The sequence below is a fragment of the Protopterus annectens genome, chromosome 9.part0, assembly GCF_019279795.1.
Source record: "Protopterus annectens isolate FY-2018-M chromosome 9.part0, PAN1.0, whole genome shotgun sequence".
Classification (NCBI taxonomy): domain Eukaryota; kingdom Metazoa; phylum Chordata; order Ceratodontiformes; family Protopteridae; genus Protopterus; species Protopterus annectens.
In genome coordinates, this window is record NC_056743.1 from 1,175,042,110 (window position 1) to 1,175,050,913 (window position 8,804).

The 8,804-nt window shown below is 41.2% G+C and overlaps 1 non-coding gene across 1 annotated transcript; it reads right to left on the reverse strand.

Annotated features, from left to right (window-relative positions):
- Nucleotides 1–1,052: 1,052 nt before the first annotated feature.
- On the reverse strand, nucleotides 1,053–1,125 carry TRNAK-UUU. Its single transcript has one exon. It is a non-coding gene; the product is annotated as a tRNA-Lys (tRNA).
- Between the last annotated feature and the right edge of the window lie 7,679 nt (nucleotides 1,126–8,804).

An 8,804-nucleotide genomic window follows, 5' to 3' on the forward strand; every position in this document is an offset into this window, starting at 1 on the left:
TTTAGTAATAGTTTGGCGTTCAGATAACAATCCTAAAATATCTTATTACTTACATAAGCTCAAAGGCATTCTGTTTCTCAAGCAGTTTCTCTGCCATTCTATACAACAGCAGAGCTAGCAGTTACTTAAATTACACGCACTATGTAGTAAAAAAATGAATAAATAAAGTTTTGTCAGACTATTTTAAGTGAAAATAAGTGATATTCACTTAGTTGTGATTATGTGGAGTACAAAAGATCTATTTTGTATGTAGCATGCTAGTGCTAATATCTGTGGCAGGAATGACAAGTTCTGCATTTTACTGAATAAACATTAAAGGTCTTTCAGGGTAATGAATATGAAAATATATCAGTAAGAAAGGTAAAGTAGGTTGCTGTTTTGAAGGCCTTTTTCTTCAGATCTCATTATTGTAGACCTTAAATACTGTATGTGCAAGAAAATGACCTTTATAAAGTTGTAGAGTTTACCTATAAATTGTTTTCCCATGTTTCTTGTTTATAGCAGTACAATAAGGAATAAAGTTAAATTACCTTAAGGCTGTGTTGCATAACATTACGTTACTTTAAACCAGTGATTCTGCATATATTTGCTTAAGGTATCTTGAATACTACATATGTAGGATACGCAATTGTAGTAAAATCATTTTTAGATTTTCAGGTTAATTTTTACATATTCATGTGAATATCTTGCTGTAACAGATTATATTTCCTATAATGTTGTATTTTCTAGTGCTGTTTATATATTCACAATATAAACTTGCACCCTACTACTAGGTATATCCTACTGTATATAGTATGACTCTCAGCACTTTGTCACATACGGGACACATGATACTATTGAAATATATTTATTGGGCAACATTTGGTTCTCCCATAATCAACCTACTGCTGCTTGAAAATGTAATCAAGTGCTATGATTTTTCAAAGAAGAAGAAGAAAGTACTTACAGGTTTTTGGGTTGTTAGTAGGAGATAGACTAGTTATGCTTTTAATTTTATTAAGCTGGTTACTCCTGTGCATAATGATGGGGAAGCAGATGCTAAAAGTTGTAGACGCCCGAACAGGGACTTGAACCCTGGACCCTCAGATTAAAAGTCTGATGCTCTACCGACTGAGCTATCCGGGCTACACATTGTTAATATATTTATGCTAAGAGTAACAGTTGAGAAAAGAGAAGTCTCTGATGTAATAACAAGATGATTTTAGTTTTTTTTCTCTCTAGAATAAAGATAGCTGTGTATAGTGATACTCTGCATTTTGAGGTTCTGATTTAATCTGATTCTGATGAAGTCTCCTGGGAGGAGATGAAAGTGCTTAATCAATTTAATTTTATTATTTTATTTATGTTTTGTGAATAAAATTAAATTATTTGGGAATACAACGTGTGCTTACTTGTGGAGGTGCTTTGTGATCGTTTTGTTCTTCTGAAAAGAGGAACATTTGTAGGGACAGCCTTTATTGGAGCCAACACCTTGGCAAGTGGGTTCCATTCAAAGGGAAAGGATTTCGACAGTCCGTACTTTCGGTTTCGTGAAGTTTCGGAGAAGTGGAGTCAGGTAAGTAAAATTTGATGAAACGTAATTTCGTTGATACAAGGTAGACCCATATATCTATATACATACACACATGTGTGTGTGTGTGTATATATATATATATATATATATATATATATATATATATATATATATATATATGGTTTACCTTTATATCGTCGATCACACACGATCAACCGGCCACTTAACCGACTCATTTAAGCGAACCGAAACCGAAAAAATGTTAAATGTCGAAAATATGTAGAATTTCGACATTTATGGTCGCGCCACACCTCCATACCAGTGCTACCATGGATCAAAAAGGGTCGAGGTTTTGCCGTTCGCTTATGCTGAATTCGACAATGGAGTCATTCGCACTTCTGTATTCGCAGAAGCCTTTTCGCCCATATTGGGATCGACGATGTAAAGGTAAACCTATATAGGTGTGTGTGTGTATATATATATATATATATATATATATATATATATATATATATATATATATATATATACATACATATATACATACATGCACACACACATATATACATATATGTATGTGTGTGTGTATATATATATATATATATGTATATATATATATATATATATATATATATATATATATATATATATATATATATATATATATATATATATATATATATATATATATATATACATACATATATATATATATATATATATATATATATATATATATATAGACACACACATAATGTATATACGTTTTTGCTTTTTGAAAAGGGGATATCATATGTAGATGTATAGCTTTACTGCGGTGATTACCATGTCATGTGGTACACTGTTATTTATAGAGAAATCATTTGGAATACATACCTCATGCAGTATAGACTCTCTTGTCTCTTAACAAACTTTGTGACATGATAGTTCCCAACTTTAATCCTCCTTGACTGTCATGATATGATGCTATCCGTGTCATTATTCATCACGAATGGGTCTTGGATCTGACCTCGGATCCCATCCAGCAACTGTCAAACAGATCCACAGCTCAAGCTCCTCTCCTTCCCATGATCCTTTTCTACCTTCTAACCCTCAGATCTTGTTTGCCGGTGAAATGCTTAGATGTGATCCACAAAGCTCAGGCTGTTAGCTGTAGATAAGTGCCTTCTTTTTTGGGTTATAACTTTTTTTTCCTGGTTTGTGTAGTTTTAGGTAGTTTATCTGCATTACCTCCCCTCCCGCATTCTCACTAGTATTTAGTTAGGCTTCCTACCCCTTGTAGTGTTTTTCCAACCCTTTTTCCTGGTTGGGTTAGTTTAGGAGAAAAGAAAAAAGTAAAGAAGAGGTTATACTTCTTTCTTTTGTTTAGACTAAAAGTTAAATGTTCCTTTGGTTAGTGTCTTGTCACTGGCAAGTGTGTGTGTGATTCTTTTGTGCTGGCATGGCTGACATACCCTTGGCGGTTTAAGAGATGCTCCTAATGCAGTTGGAAGATGCCATGTTCCGACTCGCACGAGGAGCGATTTTATTGCTTGGGATTGGCTCACCTAAAGGTTGAATGCGACATTTGTGCCACAGTCAACCCCAGGGCCCTTGTAGAGCGCTGTAATAAGCTTCTTCTGAACGGCTTGGCTCAGGGTGGTCCTCTTTCCTTGGGCTGCCCTTCCAAGCCCTCTCAGGAGCCTAAAAAGAGGCCTCCTTCTCCTACCAGGGGGTCCTCATCCTCCTCTCAGTCTAAAAAGCTAAGGTTGTCAGATCGCAGATTCCTGGATCCAAGCCCAGCCTCTTTGGCTTCGGATCCAAGATCCTCTGTTCTGAGAGCCTCAGATCAGACTCTCAGATCCAAGACTTCCACAGAGTGGAGGTCCTCAGATCAGACTGGGAGCAAGCCATCTAGATCTGACCAGCTTGTCGGAACTGACGGGCACTCCTTGAAAGACTTTGGATCCTGCTAGACTATTGGATCTGACAGTTCTCTCGTATCCTATAATTGCAAATTCCCCATCTCGGTCCTCCAGGAAGTCAGATCCAATTCATAGGAGCAGATCCGCTTCCCGGGACCACAGGGCTACAAGATCCAGAGTCAGATCACCCTGCTATATCTGGTCACACTTCAGTCTCTTCCAGATCCTCCAGAAGTCTCCTCCCCTCGGACATGGATAGGATGATGAGGGGCTTCCTTAAGGCTCAAATTGAGTTGAGCTTTCTTCTGTCCCCTGCCCACGTGGCCAGGGGATCCTCCCCATCGCCAAGACTCCACTCTCCTCTTCTAATCCATCAGGGTTTAGAATGTCAGGACAAAGGAATTTCCAGTAAGAGGGCGACAATGTTGGATATGCCCCCCTACTCAACTTCATCATTGTCCCTGGCTGGCTCTGTTCTGTTGCCCTCAGTTCAGGGCATATCTCACTTCCAGGAGTCAGTGTGAGTTTACTGGGGGTGAGTTGGGACCTGGAGTTTTCGGAACTTTCCCTTCCCCTGGGAGCTTCAGCACTGGACAGCTCAGGGCCGATATCATCAGGGGGCGTCGGTGGTGTGTCAGGGTCCCTTCCCCCTTCCCAGGTGGCCCCAGCCACAGGGGAGGGGAGAGGTGCTTTGTCCAGCCTGTCGGCCTTCCTGGCAGTAGAGAGGACCTTCTTCAGCAGTCACCTCTCCTTCTTCTCAAGGTCACCCCCCCCCAGCCTTTCTCCATTTTGGGTGCTGAGGCCTGATCATCCATTCAGGGTCAGTCCTCCTAAGAGCATTTCAGACAGGCACTGCCCCCCCCCCTTGGGGTACCCCACTCCTCCCAGTCCTCCCCTGAACTCACCATCGAGGAACCCCCTTGGAAGAAATTGTGCAAGAGGAGGCACTTGGACTCCCTCACTGAGGGCACGGACTTTGAGGAGGGAGACGGGTCCCCCAGGAGGTTTCTTTCAGGGATATCCTTGAAATTCTTCAGCAGAGAGGAGGGTGGTCTTGCCCATCCCCCATCTTCAGAGGAGTTTGTGTTCCTGAAGGTCTTCGGGACTGGCCAATCTTCTACCTGGGTGCCAGTGTCTGTTTTAGATCTAGTAGTGATGCCTTTGGAAATTAGATGAGCCAGATAGAAAGTTTTCCAAAAGACCTGTAGAAACATGATGGCCAAAGGAGGAGAAATTATCAACACAAGTGCCTAGATCCCTTACAGTGGTGTCTGATTGGGGGGCTGTGGCATCTGTGTGGCGTTTTCATTTAATTTGTGACTGCTTCCTTGCACCAGTTGTTAACGTGTTGTAATTCATGTTGGAGCAGTTGTGAGACAATTGTAAGATCAATTTGCAGTCATCTGTAATTTTAAATAACCATAGGCCAAAAGTGTTGAAATGAAGGTCTGAGAAACAAATTCCAAATAGGAGAGCGACCAACACTAAGCTCTGTGGTACATCACTTTGAACTTTTTTCTTTCAGGAAAGATACTTGTGCCCCTAACCACATAGATTCTGTCAGACAACTACACTGCACATAAAGCATAAAGATTTATTTTCATATTTATAATCCTGTCAGTAATGCCAGTATGGGAAGTCGTGTCAGAGGTCTTGGCAAGGTCCAGATGTGTTGGTTGTACTGCTTAATCACTGTCCACTGCTTTGGTGACTTTTAATTAGGTTAAAGAGGCAGAACCTTCCCCGTTGACAAAGCTGAATTGGTGAAAGTCCAGGGTGAAGAGATTTCTAATGCTTAAATTAATGATGGCTTTAATACTATGTTCCTTAGATTTGCATATGAGGCAGGTGAGACTAATGAGTTTGTAGTTACCAGAGTCCATGGTTGGGCCACCCTTGTGTAATGGCATTATAAAGGCAGTTTTCCATCTTCTGGGAATGTAACCTTTGAAGAGGATTCGATTAAAGAGGTTAATTAGGGGGTTCAAATAGGCCATCTCTGCTGCTGATAATCAGACAACCCTACTATATTGTCAGGTCTCATGGATGAGGTATTCTCAACTTTTAAGAAGTCCATAATAAGTAAAGGGGGTGGATGGGACTGTGGAATATGTGGAGTAGCTATAACCGTGGGTGGAGTAAAATTTGCAATATATCTGTCAGCTAGAATATTGGCTATCTTCTTTGGATCAAAGTGGGCAGTGTTATTGTGGTCTAGCTCTGAACATTGTTGGATGTTATTTCTTAACTTTTTGTCATAGTTTATGAAAGATTTGTAGTTTTTTTGTTATAGTCATTGTTGTAAATTCATATTGAGATTTTCAACTTTATTGGTACTTTTAAAAGCTGCTGTTGCATGTGTGGTCAAACCTGAGTGCTGTAGAGCTCAATGTGTGGTCTAAACTGTAGCAAGTTCTTGATTCATCATAGCAAGCAGTTTGCTATAGTTTAAAAGTAAAATAAAAAAAAAATCTTTTTTGCTTTAACTCAAACCTGAGCAATGTAGCGCTCTGTGCAGACCATATGGTCAGTGTGGCAGCAGAAGGAACATCCATTTGTTTTTTTGTTGTTTTTTTTTTGTTGGTGGGGGGGGGGGGGGGGGCTTTTCAGTGGAAGAGCTGGGAGGTTGGGGTTGTAGATTTAACTGTAACAAGCCAATCACTTACAATGTATGGATTGACTTATTACAGTGACTTTCTGCTTTTCACCAAGCAGAGGGGGTGGGGCGCTGGTTGAACCCACTACGCTTCTGGCAGCAGCTTTAACAATAGTAGGATCCATCAGAGGAGGATTGCAGCAGAATTTATTTAAGTCAGTATGTAACTGAAGAAGGTTTACTTTCAAACACTCTGCCAATTCCATATAACCCATAACAAGATGGAAGTTATTTTCAGGTGTATTGTTTAATAAACCCTATCTGATGCATCTGTATTAATTCCCCTGTAACTTGCTTCAATTTGCTCACCAGTAGAGTAACGCAAACTTTGGATCCCATTAATTGGTGAAATTAGTTTATAGTTTCCAGGCTGTTCTCTCTCTTTCTCCTCTTTTGGCAAGACTTGCTACCACCAAGAAATAGTCCATCATACTCATGGACTTTCTTGAACAGCTCTCTCCCGAATGCTAGTACCTCTTGCTTGACTAACGTAAAAAATCCCCACCACCACCCAAAATAAATAAATGAATAAAAACAAAAAATAAAACTGTACTTTGCTTTTGTGACAAACACTTCAGCTTCCAAAACCATTTATAATCTGTTCATACTTCTCTCATTGTCAGAAAACATTCAATCTGATGTCAATTTTCATTTTATCTTTGACATATGGGTTTATTTCTCCACATCATAGGTAGATGCTAGGCTGTCGGCCCAAGGGCCTAACTAAGCCTAGCCAACAAGGTTCTCCAGCTTATGCCCCCCAGGAAAATTATTTTCCTGTGCCCCTGTCGAGCAGAGCCACAGAAGTGATCCCCAGGGTGTATTTCCTATTTCCCATCCACTCATCAAGATTTTTCTTGAAGAGTGCTAATGAGGAACTTTGCTTGCCATAGATGGGTAGCTTGTTCCAGAGTATGGGAAGTCTCTCGGACAGGAATCTATCCCTCCAGCATGTCCTGTTTATTGTGCTGACAAGGTTTAGGTCGCTAGAGTGTGTAGCTTGAAGGGATTGGGATTTCTTTAGGTGTAGCATGTCCAACAGCTCTGGGTCTGACATAGCTTTATATGTTAGGCAGAGATCACCTTGGAGTAGGCGATATGCTACAGAGTAAAGCTGGAGTTTTTTGAGACTTTCAGTGTAGGGCGTCTGTTTGAGGCCAGTAATCCTCTTTGTGAGGTACTTCTGTGGGTTAAAATTGGGGCTGCATATGTAAGAATGGAATAGAAAGTGAGTTTGAGCTAAGGTGATTCACAGATGTCTTGTGAGGTACATTCCAAAAGGGATGTTGTACTCTATAATGGGTCTAATGAGTGTTGAGTAGAGGGGAACAATGACCTCTTTTTTCCTGGTTGAGAACCCTTTTGTGATGAGGTGTGCCACATAGAAGAATTTTCTGACTACTGTGGCAATGTGATTATCAAAGGAGAGACTACTGTCCACATGGGTCCCAAGGTCTCTTATCACACATTTGGCGTGAAGAAGACTGCCACCTATGTGGTAGTTCATGGGTACAGAGTTTTTACCAAAGGGGATGACAATGCACTTTTTGCATTGAGCTTGAGGGCATGGCTCTGACACCAGGCATCTGTCTCAGTAAGGCCCTTCTGTAGGATGTCCACATCATTTGGGGACTCGAATATGGCTCCTAGTTTGCAGTCATCTGTGAACTTCATTAGCCAAAGGCCTTCTGTGTTAGCCTGTACTTCAGAGTAGTAGATACCAAGCAGGAGAGGTCCCAGGACTGAACCCTGTGGTACTCCACTTGTCATTGGTTTGAAGTCAGATTTGGAGTCTGCAACTTTTACAGTGTGGGTTCTGTCAGTGAGCCAGCTGGCAACCCATCTTGTGACATAGGTATTTATACCTAGTTTAGTGAGTTTAGCTATAATTCCAGAATGGGGGATGGTGTCGAAAGCCTTGGCGCGGTCAAGATAGGCTGTGTGAACCACCTTACCCTCGTCTATGGCTTTGGTGACTGCCTCAAAGAAGTCGATCATCTTCAGGAGGCATGATCTGCCTTTCACAAACCCGAACTGGGTGGGGTGCAAAGTTTGGAGGTTACCATTGTCTTTGTTTATGAGTTCCATGATGATACATTCCATGGCTTGCAGACCAGGCTTGTCAGGCTATTAGGGCGATAGTTCCCGGGATCAGTGGTGGCTCCCCCCTTTTGGAGTGGAATAACTGTTGCTGTGCGCCATTCAGTGAGCACAAAGCCTGACGTCAGGCTATAACTGGACATGGTGTTTAGGTGGAGAGCCAGTTTGTTCTGAAGTTCATGTAAAACGCAGCATGGGATGTTGTCTTGTCCCATGGATGTTGTGTTTTTGGCTTTGGAGAGTGCAGCTTTTACCTGCATAGTTGTGATTACAGGGACTCTGCATTCTTCCTGTATAGATATGGGCCCTTTAGGGACTGAGAAGGGGGGTAAAGTTAGCAATGAACCTGTTTGCCAGGATGCTGGCAATATCAGTTGGTTCTGTAATTTTTGTGCCGTTGTGCTGTAACTCAGAACAGATCTGGGTGTTGCCATTGAGATTCTTGACATATCTATAGAATGATTTGTGGTTGTCCTTAGAAGCAGTGGTGATTTTGTTTTCTTAGCTAGCTTTGGAGGATCTTATAAGGGATCTTAGCTTCTTACTGAGGCTGACCAGGGAGCTCCTCCACTCATGGGAATTTACTCTCTTTTGCAACAGTTTCTTCCTTCTGTTGTAGAGTTTGTTTATG